Source organism: Grammomys surdaster, unplaced genomic scaffold, assembly GCF_004785775.1.
Source record: "Grammomys surdaster isolate TR1022 unplaced genomic scaffold, NIH_TR_1.0 170, whole genome shotgun sequence".
Classification (NCBI taxonomy): Eukaryota; Metazoa; Chordata; class Mammalia; order Rodentia; family Muridae; genus Grammomys; species Grammomys surdaster.
This window is the reverse complement of record NW_021604618.1, coordinates 205,265-227,333: the sequence shown is the minus strand read 5'-3', so window position 1 is coordinate 227,333 and position 22,069 is coordinate 205,265.

Genomic DNA, 22,069 nt, shown 5'->3' with positions numbered 1-22,069 from the left:
CTCTCTCTCTCTCTCTCTCTCTCTCTCTCTCTCTCTCTCTCTCTCTCTCATGTGTGTGTCTGTGTGTGTTAAATAATATTTTAGTTAGAGTTACTATTACTGTGATGATATACCATAATCAATAGCATCTTGGGAAGGTTTATTTGGCTTACACGTCCTAAATCACAGTCCATTGATAAAAAGCCAATGAATGCAGGAACTTAAGATGAGCATCTGGAGGCAGGAGCTGATGCAGAAGCCACAGAGAAGTGCTGTTGTCCTGTGTATTGGCTTGCTTCTCATGACTTTCTCAGTCTATTTTTTATAGAACTCAGGACCACCATACCAGAGGCTGGGCCCTCCTTCTTCAATACTTAACTATGAAGATACATCACAGTTGGATCTTATAGAAGCGTTTTTTCAGTTGAGGGTTTCTCCTCTCAAAAGAATCTGCCTGTGTCAAATTACACCAAACTAGCCAGCACAAATGATCTTTTAAAAATATTTTTATTTAAATTTTTCATGTAATATGTTTTGATTGCTTTTTCACTCTCTTAACTCCCCACAAAACCCATCCACTCACCTACCTACTCAACTTTATGTTCATGAATATATGAAGATAGATAGATAGATAGATAGATAGATAGATAGATAGATAGATAGCACGCTTTTCCCAAAAATAGGGTTTTCAGTCTAAAGATGCACATATGTTCTGCTGTTTTCTTGCCCACAGACAATGATTACTTATTATCCTTGCTTCCATCCTTCTTGCTGTTTATACAATACCCTTCTGCAAAGATGAATCAGACTAGTTTTGCTTAATTTTAAAGACTGATCCAAGAACACCATGTATCACATAATAAATTCACGCTAAATATATGCTAGCTGTGTGAGGGATAAATGAAAAAAGGTGTTCCTCTTTGATTCATGTCATAGTTTGAGTCAGACCTGGGGCGTCTGTTTACTGATCCTACCCATGTTATTAACAGCACCACATCTGCCTCCTTTAAAAAGCTTTCTGATTCTCTAACAGTTCTACTTGAGCCAAAATTGGGGCTACCTCTGTACCATGCTTTATTTTATAAAATCCTGCAAATTCTCACATGGAAAAGAGTTGTGACTGTCAAACCCTCATTTGAGATCTACTGAAGAAAATGATGAATAACAGTCCCTAGGGGAATTCAGGAGTATGGATGCAAATACAAATGCCTGCTATGTTATAGATGCCCTTGAAGAGTCAAATCATATTCCAAGGACATCGTTAGATGCATAAAGACACAGACAAAGGACACCTCATTGCTTGTCATGATGGTGAGAGGTGACCTAAGTGCAAATTCAAATATATGATGTACATGATTTATGTACATGAATCATGTCAATTCTGAAATAGCCATTGCAAGTTACAGTGGAATACTCCATGCATAAGCCTGACAACCCAATCCTCAGAGCCACATATAAGGAGAAGGAGAGAGCCAACTCCACATGCTGCCCTCTCACAGCCACGGGTACACCATGGCACAGGCATTCACACACAAGTCTAATTGTAAACTGTAACATCCTACAGTAAAATATAAGAAGGTATTTTCAGGTATCTGGTAAAATGGGGAAATCCAGTGGAAAGTTCTAGCTAGTTAACACTAACATGATCCAAAAGTGAATTTGAAAACAGCTCTCTTGGCAGGAATAACAGCCAACAGAGAACACAGAATTCTGGAAGGTGTGGAAGAATGACTGTGTGTGTTTCTACAGTCTTGTAATCTCTGTAGCTTAAGGTGGCCCTAGAGAAGCCCTCTAAGTAGATAAAGCTTGCTATAAAACCAAGAAATCCTCAAGCAAACTACCTAACTCTGAAAAAGAGCATCCTACATTCAGAAAAAATATTTAAATACAAATAATTTCTATCCAGAATATCTCTAACCCCACCACCAAACAACTAAGGTAATACTCTACAAGCTGAGAACTTTCTCTGTAGAGAAACTGAATCAAAAATACTCTAAACATTATGAATCTTAGGTAACATTCTAAAGGCACGTGAGTTAAATTCTGAACTCTCAACTCCCTGACTCACTGCATTCCCTTCCCACAATGCTCTAGTCTCCAGTTCTCTCTTCCTTGATCCTAGGGTTCCTTCAATATTCTTTTGATTGACAAATTTCAGATTTAGACAAGTTTATCTGAGGGAATGTTTAATGTATTAAAGAAAACTAAGTGCCATAATCACATAATAAAACTCTCTAAAAGCAATTGTTACCATCTCTGTTAAGAGATGGTTGATGGTTTTTCTGGGCCTGAGTCTTCAGAATCTCTACCTAAAAACGGTGTTCTTGTTTTTTTTTTTTGTTTGTTTGTTTGTTTTTTGTTTTGTTTTGGTTATTGTAAGCCTAATGCTTAGTGACTGAGCCATCTCTCCAGCCTCTGAAAATTCGATTGTTGATATTAATTTTTTCATTACATGCTTCAGTGGCAAAACAACATTTCTTAGAATAAAGTCCATAATTTATAATTCTCAATAAACCTCATCTGTCATTTCCCAGTTGGGTTACATTGAAGTAATTTTGTGGGTTGACTTTATTGTAGAAGTTCTCACTATGGGACAACTGAGGTTGGAGGATTCATTCTTACCCTGTTCTCTCCCAAATTCTTACCCAATATGTGAATCAGGAACTTGACAGGCCTTTAAAATTAAACACCTACAACCCTTCCCAAAACGCTCTGTGGACCTCCCACCTCCTAGTAGTACCATCCTGACGACTGAGCCTTTAACTCACAGGTCTTTATAGAACATCCAGTATCCAGAATGTTATGGTACCTATGATGCAGGCACTTCAATATTATCTCTACTTTCATACCTAAGAAAAACTAGGTGTGTAAGGTTGTAGCCACTTGCCCAGTATCTAAGCCCACACTCAAACTTACAACACACTTCCCTATCTTGATCTGTTAGTTTGTGTCCTATAAACTACAGAGACCAACATTGCTCTCCACTTTGAGGTTTGACCTTCTAAGCATTCTAACTGTTTTGACATCTCAGATCTTAGTGAAATGAGCCAAACTCCACTACTCAGATTTGCATGTAGATTTCTAAGAACATGCCCTAGGGAAACAGCTCCATCTGTAAGGAGGTGGAACATGATAAATGATGACAGCCTAATGGGAAGCGCTGACAGGGGCTGAAAACCCTCAACTGATTCTGCTTGACTTGTAATTTGACCTGAAGGCCAGCGCTCCACCTTTGACCTCGCTGGTCAATGTTCTGCCTATTTCTGTTTTAATAAATAGTCATTTTCTCTGTTTCCTCAAAATATAGAGAGGGCATTTTGAGGACAGTGCATAAAATTCTTCACGATTCTTAGACAATTTAACTAGACAAAATTAAGAGTGGCTTGAATCTCTCTCTCTTTCTCTCTCTCTCTCTCTCTCACACACACACACACACATACACACACACACACACACACACACACACACACAGGGTAGCATGGAAAAACCTTTTGCACCACACAATCAGTATATTTAGTGATTCATTTTCTAAGGTAGAAGCTGAAAACATACTATGTACAAAGTATGACAGTTTGTTATGTTTTGAAAGCCTGTGTCTTTTATTTACCTTCTATGGTGTCTTGAAGGCAGCCATGGGCAACTGTGGGTATGTGTGCTGCTCTGGTCACATACAAGACAATAGACATAATTAAGAATTGAATCAATTTTTCTTTCAAGTTATACTTTGAAAACCTCTGATTTTGAGTTTTTGATGAGTAAGAATAAGATGTGCTATATAAGTGTCTTCTAAGTTGTTAGAAAAAACTTTATTGAAATATGAACAAAATCATCTTGCATTCTTCAAACATCAAATATTTCATTTACTTTTAGATTTCTCCAGATATTTTATAAGGAGCATAAATTTATTTCAGAGCCAGCCAGATTCCCCACAATGGACAAGCTTGCACCAAAAATATGTGGTTCCTTCCTCAGCCCTCTGTCAGCATCTCCTCAGCCATTGTCGAATTCCACCTTTAACTATCTGTGTGTGGCCTCTTACCAAACCCAGACACTGTTGCGGATGCCGGGCAGTGCTTGCTGACAGGAGCCTGATGTGGCTGTCTCCTGAGAGGCTCTGCCAGAGCTTGATAAATACAGAGGCAGATGCTCACAACCAACCATTGGACTGAGAGCGGGGTCCCTGATGGAGGAGTTGGAGAAGGAAGTGAAGGAGCTGAGGGGGTTTGCAGCCCGATGGAGGGAGCAACAATGTTAACAGGCCAGACCCCTTGGAGCTCCAGAGGACTGGACCACCAACTATTGAGGGACTCATGGCTCCGTCCACATGTGTGGCAGAAGATGGCCTTGTTGGATATAAGTGGGAAGAGTAGCCCTTGGGCCTGAGGGGTTTCGATGCCTCAGTGTAATACAGTGCCAGGGCAGGAAGGCAGGAAGTGGGTAGGTGGGTGGGGGAACGCCCTCATAGAGGTAGGGAAGGGGGAGATGGGATAAGGGGTTCTGGAGGGGAGACCAGGAATGGGGATAACATTTGAAATGTAAATAAAGAAAATTTGAATAAAAGGAAAAAATGAAGCATTTTATGAAACACAATGCCAAGTCAAAGAGAAGATGTAATCATTGTGGGCCTAGTCTTCAACTCATGATATTGATGTCAGTAAGAGATGGTGAAACAGCAGGCTGGCAACAACGAAGGAGGAGGCCCTTGTCCTTAAGTGTAATACACAGCTAGAAAGTAAGTGCTACTGATCCTACTGATCAGGGCTAGACTTTTTGAAGACTTTCCCTGAGCTTTGGCCTCTTTGACCTTTCAACTATACTCCATGGTAGGCATGGCATGGCTACATTGTTTCTTAGGTAGAAAAAAGATGGGAGGTCTGAACCTGGGGAAGTTTGCACAAGATTATAGAGTCAATCAAGTAAGGTGATCATGTGGATCTATCTCTGCAAGACTTCAAAGGCTCCTCCTTTTACTTGCTGCTCAATGTCCCATCAGGCCAGTCCATTATCTCATCAGAAGAGCCAGTGAGCTAGTTGGACCCTAAACTGACTTCAAATACTAGTCCAGGGTTCTCTATCATCTCCCCACACCATGAATATGGGATGGGCAACTAGAGAGCTACAGGCAATGAGTTAACACTGAGCAATGACAAACCATCCAAACTATGAGATGAGATCCAAAGACAGATAACTGCATCAAATTAAAGTGAGACCATGAGCAAGAGGGACAAATTCTATAGAAAGAAGTGATAAAATATATGATCTGTGTATATGCAAGTGTGTGTGTGTGTGTGTGTGTGTGTGTGTGTTCTGAAGTAAGAACTGTATCCTATCGGTTTTCTTCTACAAATAAAATATAAAATTAAGTGCTAAGGCGGGGAGCTCAGTGATGTGGCATAATATGGATAGTTTGATAATTGAGAAAAAGATTTACAGATTGTTCAGTGCTTTCCAGATGCCAGGTTCATTTCATATTAGATGCATAGAAACTGAAGCTACTGTTTTAGGGTGTATGGTGGGAGGGGTAGTATGATCCCAGAAGATCATAGGAACTGAAGATGATTGAAGAGAGTGTATGAGCTGAAAGAGGTTGTGATGGTCCTTCGAATCACACTGTCTCAGAGTGTCCTAGTTTAGTTTCTCTTGTTACTATAAAATACCCTGCCTTGAAAGCAACTTATAGGAGAATGAGACTAATTTTTAATTTACTATAGCAGGTTATAATTTCTCATTGAGGGGAAGTCAAGGTGACAGAAACTTGTCACATCCACAGTCAAGAGGAGATGTGGAGGCACCTGTGTTCACCTGTTTGCTGTGCTAGGTTTCATTTCTCCACTACAGTACAATTAAGGAACCCCTATGAAGGAATAATGCTACCCATACTGGGCTGAATCTTCCCACATCAATTAATTTATATAATCCCTACAGACATACAGATCAACATGAGCTTGACAGTTCATGAACATCTCTTTCCAGGTGATTCAAAGTTGTGTTAAATTAATAACTTAAGGTAACATTCACTGTTAAAGTCCAAACTAAGTTACTGTGTACTTTTGTCATGGTTCTCTTGAGAGCAGAACTAAAAGTGTGTGTGTGTGTGTGTGTGTGTGTGTGTGTGTACACATGTATACCTTCATGTGTATGTATGTGTGGTGTGAAAGAGAAATGGTGGTCAGTGAAAGCAAGAGAGGGAGACTATGTCACACAATCTTGAGATTGTGGGAAATAGTGAGTTTGAATTTAATAGTGCAAGTTAACAAGATGGCTGCTACTCCTCAACCCCAAAGGCAGTCTGAAATAGATTTCTTCTTTCCTCTTGAGATTTTTTTTTTCTCTTCTAGAGTCTAACTGACTGGATGAGGCCCACTCACATTAGAAAGATGATCTTTGTATAGTCTTCTGATTTAAATGTAGATATCATCTAACAACATCTGTCACCACTGCAATACCTAGAATGAGTTTTGTATCAATGTCTGAATGTCATGAGCTACCCATATTGACACATAAAATTTGTAATCACACTATGTAGACGCTCATAAATAATGTGAGCATACAGACCTTGTTTTCAACAGAGACTAACAGAGGGAGCTTCTGTTTCTGCGAGCTGAGCCTGGCACCTGGAAAGCACTGAACAGTGTGTAAATCTTTTTCTCAACTATCAAATTCTCTTCATTCAGCCACATCACTAAGTCCTTAGACTTAGTACTTAATTTAATATTTTATTTGCAGAACAAAACTATTAGGAAATGGTCTCTATTTCAGAGACCACATAATCTAATAAGGAGAAATATCACCAACCACATGAAAACAAGGATAATTTGGACACAAGAATTGTTGGCTGCAGTGCTAGTATAAGGTAAGGCTTCCTGAACAAGAAGAAGTAGAAGGAGGAGAAGAAGGAGGAGGAGGAAGAGAAGAAAGAGGAAGAGGAGGAAGAGGTGAGGGAGGAGTTAGGGGAGGGGGGAATACAGGATTTCTGATATGTACAGAGAAAGAATGGGTAGAAAACAGTGATAAAGACAGGACAAGAGAGTGAAGAAGGCACAGCATTATCTAACAATGACCGTGGGTAGAGAATGGGCTCTGACCTGAAAGGGAAATGACACAGAATAGCACAGAAAAAAAAATAGGATAAGGCCTTGAAAAGCCAGCATGAATATAAAGACAGAGCCTGGGCTGAGTTCCCAAAACAGCAATGACCAACCAGCACATGGCTCCACTGACAGCCTGTTTAGAATTCTACACTGCATGAGTGTCAGCCCATTTCGACAAAACCCTGTGTTCTAATGAGCATCATTTGTAAAACATTTGAATAAGGCTGTTCTTCAGCTCAGGAATGCATGGAAAGGTGAATATGAACACATTCACACTGGGGTCTCCCAAAGGACTTTGTGTACAATCTTCTTCAAGGAACAAATCATGTTCCATTGTAACTGTCTCTGTTTACATGTTCACATTCCCCACTGGACACAAACTTCTCCAGTACATCTGAGTTTTCAATTCCAGGAGGGCAAACAAGAATCCTATTCTTCTAGTTTAGAGAGCCATTTATCATAGAGCTGTAGCTGCAGCATGGACTCCAACAGGAGGAGGCCAGCCATTTCTCACCAGGACTGTTATATCCTCATGCTTTCCTCCAGTGCCTCTACACTTTCATATAGGCCAAGCTCTTGGCCTAAGTTCCTCCTGCCTTATAACTAGAAATACACACCTTCCAAGCTTAGTAAAGATATCACTGCGGGAGTGGAAATTTGAGGAGACCAAAATGGAACATTTATGAGAAGGAATAAACTGTAAAAGCATGAAATCTAAGAAAAGGATCATAATCAAAATTGTCTATCAGAGCTACTTCTAAAACAAAATAAAGTAATTAAAGCAATATTACGGCATGGAGAGATAAGCAGATTGTGTCTTTCTTAGTAGTAAACTTATAACTAATAACGCCTTTTGCTTCTTAATGATTCCAGGTTACAGAGGTCTTTGGGCTGTCAGATCTTCAAGCTACAGGTCTACCTGGTGTTGACATGCAAGCTGAATTCTGTCTCAATGAATCAACATTCCTGTTTCTTTTCCAATCCCAGGAGGGAAACCAAACACCCCCTATTTCAGTCAGATTCTATTCCAATTGAATCAGCTGTAAGGAGGTGCTCCAAAGGGCATATGAGGTATTTAGACTAAGGTAGGGAATGTGATGTTTCATTATTCATCTTCAAAAGGAACTCATTATAGAACTCTGTTAGAGCTGGTTGAATGAATGCTACTGCAATAAACAAAGGCAAGTCGATGGGGACCAAGTTGGCACAAAGTGAAAGAGAATGAAAATAACTAGTCAGTGAGAGAAGGTGGAGTTTCAGAGTGAGAAGGCTTCCCTCAACTTAAAATACATAACTTTCACAACTAAAGACATAAGTTTCACAGATCTGTGTTTACTACAATCTCAGAAAACATCCAGCATTTGCGGAATTTTGGTTAGCATTTCCTAGAATATACATTTGTTCCACAGCTATAGAAGATATCAGGAGATCAACAAATGAGAAGATAGAGTTGGCCCAAATCACCTGTAGAGCTGGTCACACTGTTATAAAAACCCATCCCTTCCAGTCATGAATTAATCTCTATAGATTTATCAAAGGAATGGGATTTTTTAATTTTCTATAGCTATTCTTAATTGGTGGCCTGTCTAACATCCAATGAGGAGAGTTGTAAATGTCCGAATAAAACATATATTTCCATGGTTAGATTATCTGTGTGGCATTGAGACAAAATTCTCTATGATTGCATGCCAAGTCTGGGTCCTCTGAACAAGGTTCCCTTGTTATCACACTGGGCCCTGTGGTATTAGAAAAGTGATTTTTGTTTTAATTGGTTGACAACCATGCATTTATTCAATGACTTTTAGTAGTTTTCATTCCCATCACCCTTTTCATCCCCTCCCTCTCCCTTGAAACGCTTCTTTTCAACAAGTCCCCATCCTATTTCCTTCATGTCTTGACTCTGGGTGTGGCCAAGAGTTTAATTGGCATGTCCTGCCCTGGTGTAGATAGGAAGTTATTTACTGGATCAAAAGCAACATGTCAGTAGTTACACTGCTGAAAAAGATAACAGCCTAATAGTGACTCAAGGAAAAGTTAAGAGGACATGGTGGGGATATTGCTGAAAGCTGAAAGAAAAGGAAAGAAGTGAGTCTGGGTCAAAAGCAGTGCTCTACTTCACAGAAAGGTTAAATACCAGAACCAGACTCCTCTTCTACCATTATTGTCAGGAATTATTTTAAAGGATTATTTATTGAGCAAAAGAAAAAATTTGACTTTAAAAATAACTTTTATTTTTATTCTTTACATACATTACATTATAACCAAGTTTCCCCTATATCCACTCCTCCACCCCCCTCCTACCTCCTCTCTCACCTAGATCCACTCCTTCTCCATTTCTCTTCAAATAAAAAAGAAAAGACCTCCCAAGGATATCAACCAAACATGGCATAGCAAATTACAATAAGACTAGGCATAAACCCTCATGTCAAAGCTAGATGAGAAGACTGTGTAGGAGGAAAATTGTCCTAAGCACAGGCAAAAGCATCAGAGATATTCTACTTCTGCTGTTAGGAGTCCTTCAAGAACATCAAGCTATATATAACTGTAAGGTATATATAGAGGATCTAGTTCAGATTCATGAATTGCCCATGATTATTGATTCAGTTTCTGTGAGACACTATAAGCCCTGCTTAGTTGATTCTGTGGGGTGTGTTCTCATGGTGTCCTCAAAACCTCTGGTTCCTAAACCCCTTCTTCTCCTCTTCTGTGAGGTTACCTGGGTTTACCTAGGGATTAGCTGTAGATCTCTACATTTTGGTAGATAATGCCTCTCTGATGACACTTGTGTGAATGGCCAATCAATGGTTGCTACAAGTTGAGGCCTACACAGAACCACCCCTGACACTGTATAGATGATCAGGTACCAGAGGCTAGGCAGCCCAGAGGCCCAGGATATATAGATCAAAATATGACTGGTAATAAAAGTCAATGAAGTGATTCCTAATAATATTCTGCTATTTTCTTCACTGTCACTATTATATAGCCTATGGATTCCTGTGCATTAACTCACCCTACTAAGCAAATTTCCTGCAGATCAACTGTCATGAATTACTGCTGTTTAAATAAATTAATAGATTTATTAATCTATTTATTAATCTATTAATTTAATTTATTAAATAATTAATTAATAATAATTAATTTAATTAATAATCTATCAATTTAATTTATTTAATTTTATTTATTAATTTATTTATTAATCTATTAATTGATTCCATAGAATTCCTGATTTGATTCAAATACTTTTAGGAAGAAAATTTTAAGAGGTGGTTTTAGCTATTTTGCTAGAATGATGTAATAAAGTTAGAATCAAAAATAGGGTGTGCCCACTCCTTATAAATAGTAAGTAACAGTTCCATAATAAGAAATACAATGAACTTTCATAATTGCACTACAAAACATGTATAGGATTATGACCAATTTGTGTTGAAATATCCAAGTCCAAGATTGAAGCCACAAATGTGCACTATGATAAAGTAAGGCCACGTAAAAACTGTTGCTTTGAACTTATAATGAGCTTACAAAATGAAACACTGCTTTGACCTTGTTATTGATATCCTTCTTTTACTCCCCTTTTATGTAACATTTTATCTATGGGATAATTCTTTCTTACATGGAGAACTTTTTGTCTAAAAGCTATAAAAGATTGAAAACAATAAAGAAAGGTGATGTAGCCATTTCTGCTTAGTCTAGTGTGTATGTTGTCTCTGTGTGTGACCTTTTCTTTCCTTTCTTTTCTCTCTGGATCACAAATAGTTAATGAGTTCCAAATTTCTGTCCTGGCCAGCAAAAGGTCCAGGAGCCAGAGAAGAGAGACACCAGTATTTACTTAAAGCACAATAATAAGACAGTTACAGAATAAGGAATCAGCACTTATTTAAGCACAAATAAGAAAACAGCACATACTAAAGCACAAATAATAAGAGAGTTATAGAATAAAAGACCAGAGCTTATTTAGGACATATTAAAGTATCAAACAATAGGAAAGAATAAAGTTTTCAGTGCTTAATAAAGCACAAATAATAAGATTATAAGGCCAGGAATCACTTGGTGTTTAGCCTTCATCAAATTCTGTGTTCCAGCTCATCTCCTTCTCCTAAAGGCCAGGCAGGCCCCCAGCAGCTGAGAGAAATGAATGGAGTTGCTAGTGGAAGTGAAAATTTGTACATTCAAAATGGAAATCAATAAGAAGGTTCCTCAGAAAATTGGAAATCAATTTACTTCAATACCTGGCTATAACACTCTTGGGTATATAACCAAAGGATACTCCAATCTACCAAAAGAACACTTGTTCAACTATGTTCATAGCAACTTTATTCATAATATCCAGAAATCAGAAACAAACTGAATGACTCTCAAATGAAGAATAGATAAAGAAAATGCAGTACATTTGCACAATGAGGTATTACTTAGCTGATAAAAACAATGACATGCAATTTTGAGGTAAATGGATGGAAATAGAAAAAAATTATCCTGAATGAGGTAATCCAGACCAGAAAGACTTCTGGGGTTCCTCACAAACCATGTCACCTGAGATTGTGGCAAAGACTTGTTTACCATATTTACACACTAATATTCCTGAAATCCTGAAATCCACTTGCTGTTCTTTGCTCACTGGCCTTGTGAATAAAAGTGCAATCTTTAAATCCTCTTCACTAAATGGTCTCTTACTCAAAATTCCTACTGCGAGTTCTGTTTCCCTGACCAAAGACATGTGGCCTGAAACTTAAGTGTACCTAAAGATAACTTGCAGATCTCCCATCACAAATCATATTCAAGAGTTCTATAACAACGCTAGAAAGAAGCTGTATTTTTACTAGATATTCTAGGTAACTCAGAGGCAGCATATCTGGGCCTATATATTAAGTATAGCCTTCATGCATAAGAGAAGATCCCTTAGTCCTAGGGACCTGGTTATTCTTAGTGAAGAACATTCTAACTTTTATCTCAGTCATCCTAGGTAAGCCAGGACACTGTTTACAACCTATTAACCAAAATTCAGTTTATTACTAAAAAGAAACATGTTTGTCATACTCTTCAAATTGCTCATTTTCTAAAAATATGGTTTTTGAGAAAAAATTTATCTATAAAGAACAATAAACCTTAAAAAATGATGACTGCAAGATTAAACCCTGCATGAAGTACTTTCTGATGCATAGCATGAAACTGGCACAGGCTTCTGATACTGTTATTCTTTAAGCCTTAGCAATCTGTGGTCTCAGCAAATTGAAGCTTCTCAGATGAGGGCTGAGACATATATTGGTTTGTAGGTATGATGATAAGTCATCAGGAGTTTACCTAATCTGTGTCCACATAACAAAACAATAGTAGTAGGTTTCCCCCTAGGGCTGATGATTTACCTAGCAACATGCTTTTGGCCTGATAATAGAGACAGGTACAGGCTTTATCTTTTAGAGAGAAATATTTCAATCCAATCAGAAAATGGTCAAGCATTGTGCTGATCTTTTTCCCACCATTGCACCACCAGACATGTCTTTTCAAGGTTTTGTTATTGTAGATCTCAGGGTTCACAGCTGGTATGATTAATGATTATTTTCTCCTGCAGTAGTTCTACACATAGAACCTTCCAAAATTATGAAAGCTGAAGCTTTTCAATAGGAGTGAAGCTGCCAGGCCAGTAGTAGCTTGTTTTCTCCATCTTTTATGACTCAAGTAGGTGGTATCTTCAGAAGCAGGATTTTACTATCATTAGGGGAGTGGGGGATCAGGTGATCCAAAAGCAATAGCAATAGCAACTGCCTGTAATGGGCTCTATGAAGCCCCACTGGCAATGTTTCCAAAAGAAGTAACCCATTCCCAGCACAAGTATTTTGTTTTTCATTTGAGCCTCTGTTTGCCTGTCTGTAAATGTCTCTTCCATAGAATTGATCATCATGCACAGAGTAAGACTAAATCCACCTTTCCTTCACTCATCCCAAGTCTATAAAGGCAGCAGCTGTATCTGGTGTTTGTTGTTTTATTATCACTCAGCCTTTGTTCAATAAATAATTACAGAGTTCTTCATGTGTGTTGGGCTCTGAGATAACTCCAACCATAGGCACAGGTGCCTAACCCAGCACTTAGAAGAATCAATGCTCAGAAAATGTTGTTCAATGGCAGCAGCTAAGGTAAGTAGCTAGCTTATAACAGGCACACGTAAGGGCAAGCCATAAAGGATGCACTTTGTGGAATAACAGTGACAGCCTATTGTGTAACAAGAATACAAATCCAGTGGGAAAAGGGAAGCTAAATCTTTCCAGGTGAGTTGAATGTCCAGTGTGGTGTGACTTCTTGGGGAGCATGACTGGTAAGTGCTATCTTTCTGTGATTTCTTGGGAGGCATGACTGTTAAATCATATCTTTCTGTGACTTCTCAGGAGCATGACTAGTAAGTGGTATCTTTCCCATTCAGTGGGAGGGAACATTCCTTATTTTGAGTTTCCATTTTACACTTTCTATCCTGTGAAATACTTCTCAGATCAGACCAGTAACACCTGTGGGGACAAATGTAGACATCCATTAACATACCCAGATGAAACACAAAAGCATTTCACACCCCTCCAGGTGCCCTGTATGAACAGCTGAGGGTATAACAGCTGGGCAGTTGATATGATCTATACTCCACAGATGCAGGATAGAAAACCACCCACAGTGACAGAGAAAAACCTGTGGGCTGAGACTCCTATACAAGCAGACATAAAGAAAGAAGGAGAGACTATGGCTTGGCACCACTGAAAAGATCTGGAAAAACTCTGGGAAATGCTTGACTATAATTCATCTCCTATAACCAAGCCTCACACAGCCATGCTTACAGAGCACAGATACACAAGAAAGCCTTCAGCAGTGGTGGAATCATTCACAAGAGCAAGCCTCGCCTTGACGGTTGCTCAAGATAGAGGGAAAAAAACATAAACAAATTTACAGAATAAATTGCAACCTGCTTTTCCTACACATAGATGATCTCCTGCACCCTGGTATCCTACTTCTTATTTCCAGCTGCTTATCAATCTTTTGACATTTATAAAGAGCTAGCATATGCCAAATTTTGTCCAAACCCCAGGACTTATTAAATACCTTGCACGCATTATCATATTCTTTCCTCATAAGAAATCGCAATATAAATAACATCCTTATCCCACTTGACAAGGCCAGAAAGAGGGACCTAACATCACTCAGTGAGAACTGTGGGTTTCAATCTCAAGGAGACTTCAAAGTATATATCCCACACTTCATAGTACCATTCCTAACGTTAATCTGTAGAAAGAAAACTATTACACTAAGGTAGAGGAATTGTTGGCAAAAATACTTCCATAAGGGTGAAAACACTAAATATTTTCCAACTCTAACTACTCAATTTTGCTATAGTTGAGTGAAAGCAGTCACATAGGTAATAGATAAACAAGTGAATGTGGCCATGTATCAAGCAAAAGTCAATTACAAAGAGGCAGTGGGATTATTCAATACCCAGACTGACAATTAGACTTGACATTTTTAACTCTAGGGTGTATAACTATAATGCATAGGCTAACATATACATACAAATAACATTGTGTGGACTAAGCAGGCTATATTTTTATACTTAAGAATATACACTCACATGTGTGGTATATACACTGGGGTGTGGGGGGGGGCATATGGCGGCTAGAGGTTGACATCAGGTGTCTTCTGCTCTTGCTTTCAACCTTATTTTTGAAGTGGAGGCTCTCCCTGTGCTTGGAGCTCATGGATTCTGCTAGGCTGGCTCTCTGAGAACTCTGGAATCTTCCCATCTCCAACACTTCTCCTCCAGCCATCACAGTCACACTGCCTGACAGAAATGGGAATGTGAACTCAGAGCTTCATGCTGGCACAACAGGCACTTCACTGCTGGAGCTATTCTCCTACCCCCAAACTTCTCTTTGCATAAACTGATTATCTGAGGCACTCATTACAGTAGCTGAAACCTGACTGAGACATTTGATCAGGACATGACTGACATGAACTCACTATGCATCTGGCATTGAGAAGAAGGAAGAACCCAAACCTATCAGCTTCTCAATGGTAGGCCACTGTGCCCTAACACAGCCTGGGTCACTGCCATCTCTTACCTTCTTGTGGAATATCCTCTGAACTCATACCACATATACCTAACTTAGGCCCTTTCTTCCTTCACCGTATCTATCCCCTCAGGTGCATGAAAGCTAATTAGGCTAGAAACAGAAAACAATATAGGAAGAACAACTGGAGGGTTAAAACCACAGTTTTCTGTAGGAGTGATCACATTTAGAAGGTGCATGCACATTTGCCATTTATGCGTAATGACCATGCGACACAATAACTACTTGAATATCGATCTGGAGATAAGAACTTGTAAGTTGTATTTGATTACAGTGAGCCATGTTCGTGCCTTCAGCTGTCACAGTCTGTTGCACATGAAGCATGAATGTGTCTGCTCACAATTAAGTACAGTGACACAGAACATCAGTCCTCATCCCTAGATTTCTACTGTATTTTCACAGAATCCATATCATATCCACATTAATAAAAGAGCAAATTGTCTTAGTGTAGAGCAGAACATTGTGTTGTTAGCTGGACATCGTGGTATTAGTGGAACACTCAGCTTGGAGTTAGGCTATTAATTGCAAACCATTCATCAATGTGTCAGGCACCACTAGTAAACAGATTGCATAAATTATCTCCTATTAACCTTAATGGTTAATAGGAGATAATTAAGGACAGTACTTTGAGATGGAAGTACTATCATTAGTTCCAAGTCACAATGAAGAAACTGAGGCTGATCCTCACAGTCAGGTTTTCTTTGCTACTGCAACCGTGACCATGCAATGCTTTGCTGTTGCCTCTCCACAAGAAAAATCATCACACCTTCAGAAACTGACAGCTTTTAAAAATTTTCATGCCTCCTTGTCACAAGATCAGGGTCCTACATAAACCAGACATGGATCCCTCTGGGAGCAACATGTCACCACTCCATCAAACCACAACAAAGGAAAGATGGGAGGCGATCAACAGTATGCCAGCCAGCCACTGGGGCTCCCTTTCACAGCCACAAAGACAAGAAAAGAAGCAGTTATAGGCAAACAAGTGAGTACACAGAAGGCAAAAATGAGATCACACAAGCTCCATAATGATTAAAAATAAAAAAGCAGCTGAAATTAAAATGTTTAATGTTAAATGATTTAAAAGACTATCTGCCACAGATTTAAGGCTTGATCACTTCATATCTTACACTCAGTTGAATCAGATATGTTTTGTGGATTAGATAATCCACAAACAATCAAATTCCCTACCATAAATAAAATTACATAAGTATACCACACTAATGTATATTTTTAAAGACATGCACAATACACAGACCAATGAAGCATGGATTAATAATTAGGGTAACTTTTTAAAGAATCTTAAAAGGTAACTTAGCAAAGAAAAGGATAGATAAGTAGAAAAGGAGATCAAGACTATGTACGGATAATGCAAGGAATAGAGAGGAGCATGAATCATGAGAGGGAACGCATCATTATTCACTCTTTTCAAAGTTAAGACCAAGAAACAAACAGTATAAAACTAAATAAATGAAGACTGGGCATCCTCCCTCCAAGGGATGACTAAACAACAAAAATGAAGACGGACTTCTGCAGAGAGATGGCGTACATCTCATCTGAATCAGCCACATTCCCACAACAGCACTATCCCAATTTGTAGAAAGTAAAGAATGTCTGCAGTATGCAGAATGTAGCCTTGATAAAACAAGGGCACAGTCATCTGCAATGCAAAATTACTCTTACTGAGCAATGGTCTTGGCCCAGTAATATTTTTTCAGGGACAAACCGACAGCTCAGTAATAGATTGAGAAGACATCACCATTAATATATCCACTGTAGTAATCTATTTCTTAAATTAACATTGTATAAAATTAAATGTCACACAAACAAGATATACTTGTTCATTAAATATAGTTGAAGAGAGGGGTAGGGCAGTGACCTCTGAAGCTAATGGGTATCTTTAATCAGGCCAGGCACAGTGAGAAGCTTTGTGGCATTAGATGATGCAAATGCAGGAAAAACTGTGTCATGTCCCAGCCAGGCATGGAAAGGGGTGTGGAGGGCTAGATCAGAGCATGAGAGGAATGTTTGCTTCCTCTTGAGTTTTCTAATTCCACATTTGATCATCTCTAAATGAATCACAAGCTCTTACAAACCATAAGTAAAGAAGAAAAAGGAAAGGAAGACAGAAAATGAGAGGCAGAGGAGGAGGAGACAGGGAGGAAATCCAAAAGGGGAATGGAGCTTTTATGTCTGTCATTGAAAATGGAAAGATAGGGGGAAAGACAGAACAAGTTCTTTCCCACAATTCAGGAGGCTATAGTTCTAAAGTGATTGATTCATCTACTTACAAAGTCAATGTCACGACTATTTCTGTTGTCATGTACTGTTTCCTCACCAAGACCATGACAGTAACAGTAATAATCCATAGGTATGGACCAAAGTGGAAGTAGTTGACAAAGAAGTTGTGGACCACCTGGAATATAAATATCAGCAATTGGATGAATGGCATTGGCTGTCATGGGCCTAAAATGCCAAGGGCTATAATATCCAACAATCTAGAAGCAGAGGGAAGATTCAATCCCTGGTTCCCATCATCATCCCATCTATCCTAAGACAGGAACATTGTATTACCAGGATGTGGTCTCAACAAGTTTACTAGTTCTAGTGGAAGAAAAGTCAGAAGTTAAGTTCTAACTCCTCCAGTTTAACTGTTGTGTGATTCTTGACCAAATTATGTTTCTAGACCTTCATTTCCTCATATATAAAAATAGAAGAAACAGTGTACCAGAAATAAGAATTAAAAGTGATATAACATGTATAGTTATTTCTTAATACACATGGGTATTATTTTCAGGACTCCATCCAGATATCAAGTTCTGTGGTCACTTATACAAAATAACAGGGTATTTGCATATGTACTATGTACACCCTATTCTATAATATACTGTAAAGCATTTATAGATTACTTTTTCTTTCTAATACAAAATGTCTATTCTGCTATATTGTGTTATTTAAAGACTAATGACAAGAAACAGTGTGTCTTTCAATAATCTATATTCAGCATGGACACAATTTTTCCCAATGTGTCTTTGACAAGCAGGTGGTTGCACCCAGCAATATGAAAGGCCAGCTACAAAGACTTAGTTCAGGCTGACACAGTTAAGTATTTAGTATTAGTTGTTATGAAAGTAAGCCTTCCAAAGACTGAAGATTTAGCCAGGTAGCATCTGTTGTTCATTCTCTACACACCACCCAGAATGGTAGACCCTAGAGATTAAAAGCTACCCAAGTCTACCCTAGCTTTGGGCTTTTTAGTTGCTTGAATTACTGCTGCTAAAACCAACCATTAACTTTATTAAATTTTAAATTCTTGCTGGTGATCAATCAATGTGTTTGAAAGGAAGACTTTTGTTTCCTGTGCCAGACACCACAGTATCAATTTGCTAGCAAGTAAAGTATGTGCACAGAAATTTAAAAAGCAGAGAACAATTGATAATAAAGAGAGAAGAAATTATTACTGGGTGAATGATTACTGTATGTCATGCCATGCTGAGCATGGTGGATTCCCTTCTACCCCATGACACATTAATTTATGAGAAAATGAGACAACTGAGTCTTAAAGATTTTTTATTGTGCCCAAAGGCATATGGGTATTACGTAGTAAGGTGGGAATATAAACATCTGATTCCAGAGCCTGTTATTCTGCTGTACTAGATTCCCTATATGTATAAAATGTTGTAGCATATTAATTGTCTTAAGCTGGCAGGAAGTTAGATATTATGTAATTTATCTAAATTCAAATTCCTGAGCATATATAAGAGTAAGCAGTTCAAGGAGTGAAGGTAATAAAAGCTACTCAGCTGTTTAGTCCTATAACCAGGACTTCATCATAGTTATTCTACTCAGATTATGTTACATCACAATCAAGTCTGTCCTAAAGGAAGTAGGTAGACAGAACTGAACTGTGTGGCTAGAATTAGAACAATATTAAGTGTACTTTCCACCCAGAAAATATTCCCTCCCTTGCCACAGCACAGGCCTAGCATAGAATTGAACAATCGTATTCCTATGCCTCAAAAGTGTCTAGTAAAAGGAAGAAATGCAGGATGGATTTCCTTCCTGTGGATAGATTTGTCAGTGAAACACACATAAGTCTAGAGTAATATCTCCAGTTTCTTTTTCTATGAAGAAGAAAGGGGAGCAAAGGGGACAATAGACAAAAAGAAGAAAAAAGTGTCCTGTAACAAAAAGTTGGTAGTAACACTTGTACCTTCTAGCTCAGTTGAACTCATGACCTCATTAAGTCTAGACATATTCTAGACTTAATGATATCAAGGAAAAGAGAAACCTCCAACAGAACTAACAGAATATGTCCTTTGATCTAGATTGATTATATTCTGCACTCATGATATAAACACCACAGAAAGGGAAGTTTATTGCCATTTCTGAAAAAAAAACATAAAAAAGGAAATGTCTTTTGTTATGAATAAAGCAAAATTCATTGAAGCAAACAATCATACTTCTGATGAATTATGGAATGACTGATTGATGGATAATGTATTTGAGGCCTATATGGAGCACTGTAAACCTACGGAAGTCATATACCTTGTGGGGAGATTGAATAACTTTGTTTTATTGAATGCATATATTGCTAAAAAGATTTCTGAATATGTGTGTTTATACATGTAGACTAATACTGCTCTCAACTTTGATCGCAGAAACTTCTTTTGCTGTTGATTACTATCCATAGGCAGTAGATCTGGACCAGAAGCCTTAGGTTGAGTCAAAAATCTTGTATTCACTCATCAAGAAGGAAATAGATATTTGTTTTCACAATATGAAATAGTTATATTTTCTTCCAACAGAGGAAAAGGTTCTGTTTTTTATTTCTCCCACTAAGGATTTAGATTTCTGTGGTTAAGCTGGAGTATCTGTAGAAGACGGGAAGCAAGAAAGAAGCTATGAGTGGCAGGGAGAGGGTTCTACATATACTTTATATGTAAATGAAAGGGGAAAATACTAGAGTTAGAGTGGTTTGAATAGGGTAGATCAGGGAGCTAGTAAAAGGTAGCGTTGAGGAAGAAACGACAAAAACTAAAGATGGATGAGTAAGCCATATATAATCTACTACTTTATAAACTAACTGAAAATATAGTTAAAAAAAGAATTTGGATGTGAGTTACATGTATGAAGAATGTAACTCACACACAAGGCATGGATTTTTAAATAAAAGTCCCAATGCTGGTTACAGTGATATTCAGGCTCTGCTTCCTTACCTGAAGCCACATAGTTGGTCCAACTACTATCACAACTGTGGACCCTGAGAGGGAAAGCTAGGTGGGATGTCTGGACGTGACACAGACCTCGGGCGGCCATGAGCACCAGGGGAAGAGACTCTGAGAATCTGAGGAAGTGGGGAGGGGCAGCTTCAGTAAGACAGCTCATTTTAGTAGGGATAACAAAGGCTATTTAAACCTTACCTTGTAAGGGCAGAGGAAATCTGACCAGGCGTTTGGACTAGGTAACCCTCCTCTGTGGCAAAGATGGCAGTGCTGGCTATGTGCATACACAGGACATGCAGGCACCAGGACAATGCAGTTCTGGGATTATCATACTCCTTCCATTTCAGGGAGAGATTTTTTGGGTTTGGGCATGACTTGACCATACTCTTGCTCCAGTCCTACACCTCATGACCCCAGAGCCCCAGAGCCCCGGAGCCCCGGAGCCACGGAGCCACGGAGCCACGGAGCCACAGCCCCACAGCCCCACAGCCCCACAGCCCCACAGCCCCACAGCCCCACAGCCCCACAGAGCCCCACAGCCCCACAGAGCCCCACAGAGCCCCACAGCCCCACAGCCCCACAGCCCCACAGCCCCACAGCCCCACAGCCCCACAGCCCCACAGCCCCACAGCCCCACAGCCCCACAGCCCCACAGCCCCACGATACTTCCCTGTGAGTTGTTGTTCAGGTTGCCCCTAGAGACTTCTTAAATAACACAGATTATTCTTGTTTATTCAGGTTTCCCAGAAGAACTAGATGTTAAGCTCCTATTGGTACTTCCTTCTGGTCCATAGCTACACCTGCAGTATCAGATTGGTGAACCACTCTGACCATCCCACAGATCTGCAGGCTTCCCAGAAGGTCTGCTCCACCCAAGACACCCAGACCAGCCAAGACTAGAAACAACCAGATGGCAAAAAGTAAGTACAAGAATATAATCAAAGGACGCCAATGTAATATCATCAGCACTCAGTGTTCCTACTACAGCAAGCCTGACATATCCTAACATGCCTGAAGAGGAAGACTGTGACCTTAAATCCCATCTCATGAAGATGATAGAGGCCTTTAAAGAGGACATAAATAATTCCCTTAAAGAAATACAGGAAAATACAAACAACCAGAAACCTATAAAAAGGAAACAAAGACAGTCCTTAAAGAAATACAAGAAAATACAACCAAATACGTGAAAGAAATGAATAAAAAAGTCCAAGACCTAAAAACAGAAATAGAAGCAATAAAGAAAATACAAATGGAGGTAACCCTGGATATGAAAAACCTAGGAAAGAGAACAGGAACTACAGACACAAGCATCACCAACAGAATACAAGAGATGGAAGAGGAACTCTCAGGCATAGAATAAACCATAGAAGAAATGGATACATCAATCAAACAAACTGCCAAATATGAAAAGTTCCTAACTCAAAATATCCAGGAAATTTGGGACCTTATGAAAAGACCAAACCTAAGAATAATAGGAATAGAAGAGGACAAAAACTCCTAGTTCCAAAGACAAGAAAATATTTTCAGCAAAACCATAGAAGACAATTTTCTGAACTTAAAGAAAAAGATGCCTGTACAAGTATAAGAAGCTTACAGAACACCAAATAGGTAGGACCAGGAAGAAAATCCTCCTGCCATGTAATAATCGAAACACTAAATATACAAAAGAAGAAGGAAGAGG